This window comes from Cariama cristata, unplaced genomic scaffold, assembly GCF_000690535.1.
Source record: "Cariama cristata isolate BGI_N322 unplaced genomic scaffold, ASM69053v1 scaffold18216, whole genome shotgun sequence".
NCBI classification, from domain to species: Eukaryota; Metazoa; Chordata; class Aves; order Cariamiformes; family Cariamidae; genus Cariama; species Cariama cristata.
This window is the reverse complement of record NW_009623996.1, coordinates 36,630-38,652: the sequence shown is the minus strand read 5'-3', so window position 1 is coordinate 38,652 and position 2,023 is coordinate 36,630.

The following is a 2,023-nucleotide window of genomic DNA, read 5'->3' as shown; positions in this document are numbered from 1 at the left end:
CGAAAAAGATTTTGGAAGTGGGGGAAAAAATAAAAAGTTCATTCAAAAAAATTATTTCAAAAGAGATTTCATATAAAGCCTTTAAAACACGGTCAAAAGTTTCTCCCTCTTCCCCAGATCCCTGTCGCTGTGGCTGAACACTTACAGAGAGAAAGAGGGAGAGAGAATAGAGAGAGTTTATAACAATCTCTGTAGAAGAAACAAAACAATCCAGAAAGAAAATATCCAAGAATACGTAAGGGATAAAATTACATTTGTACAAAAATAGATTTTTAACTTTATTGATGCTTTAGATATTTTTCCTTATCTTTTATCTTTTTTGTCATTCTAAATTTTAACGTATTTTATTTTTTATCTATGCATCCCATAGCCAAGGCATCCATCACTAAGTATTGGGAATTGCTAAAGCTATTTTTACTCAAAACCACCTGCTGCTCAAAAGAAAAACAAACAAACAAACAAAAAACCAAAACAAAAAGGCATCTTAAAATAGATGCAGTTCCTTTGTCTCGAGGAATAAAGATCCAGATTTGGCATCTGCCAATTCGGAAAGGGCTTCAGATACAATGTACTCACTTACATGAAGCAAAAAAAAAAAAAAAAAAGCAAGGAAAAAAATAGGAAAAAAGAATCGACTTAAAACAAAAAAACCCACAAAAAGTCTGTAATTGCTACAGTTATAATATATGTATATGTGAGTGAGGATATTTATACAGTGTATATATCTACAGTACATACATGTATACACACGCACATATGTATCAACTTAAACCAGATCATGCACGCTCATCACTGACGGGGACAGCATCAGCTCTTGAGCCACGGTCCCACCATCGTCACCCCTTTCCATGACCAGGACCTGAGCCCAGGCACCCACGCAAGCGCTCTCCTCCCCGGTGAACTGCAGGGCTGGGTGGGCAGCAAGGACGGGGGGGACCACCAGGTCCAAAATGCCAAGAAGCTGCCGATGAGCTTGGGGGGGGTGTCAGCGTGGGCTTCCTACACCCATGGGTGCTGGGGAGACGAAGGTCCTTCGCCCATAACGCCACTTCTTGGGTCCCACCCGGCAGCGGTGCTCAGCCCTTGGGTGGGGATGGGTGCTCAGGAAGCTTCAGCATCCTCACGGGACGGCCCACGGGCGTGCTGGATTCGGCTCGGTTTGGGTTAGGGCTTGGTTGAAACACGCACACGCAAGAAGGCAGAGAGGAAGATCCAGAGTGGCAGGTGGGTGGCTGAAAAGCTGATGTTTGTGCTATCTTTAGAAAATTAAAGATTGTCCCACCAACAAAAAGGAAATTAAAAATTAAAAAGTAGATCACCCTAATCAAACCAGATTTTTGCAAGAGTACTAAGATCTGGTTAAATGAAAGTCCTACCTCTCTAGTGAATAATGTGCCTTTTTTTTTTCCTTTTACCCATGTATCACCTCTTCAAACAAGCATGTAGTATATTTATAATTATTATGATGAGGACAAAAAAAAAAAAAAGCCAAAAGTGAAAAATAATACAAATGAAAGACTCAAACTCATGCAAAAGCACGTTGCTTTAAGGCTGCTGTGGCAGATGTTACTGGACGCACAAAAGCTTTTCCTTCCGATGGGGAGGGCTGGGCTGGTGATGTTGGAGAGGGAAGCGCCGGGGTGGGCTGGGGTCCTGGGCTCTGGGGGTTGATCACCCGCATTCAGGACCTGCTGGCAACCTGAAATGCCTGGTGTGGCTACCAGGGGGAAATCAGAAGAGCTTTACTGAAAGCAAGAGTCATGCTCAGCTACAGCAATGCAGGGACTCCCTTGACACCTACCAAAACCAGAAAGCCCAGGAAAATGCTCAGCCTTTCCCCCAAACCCTCCTCAGCTGGGGACACGAACTGAGGCTGTGTGCTGCTCCAGCAGGGAAACTGAGGCACGGAGACGAGCGTCCTGACCGAGAGCCCCTGGCCCGCAGAGCCTTCTCCTTTGCACCACGCTACTTGCTGACGACACCCCCCCTTGCTCACGGAGTTTTATTTTTATCAGGTCAAATC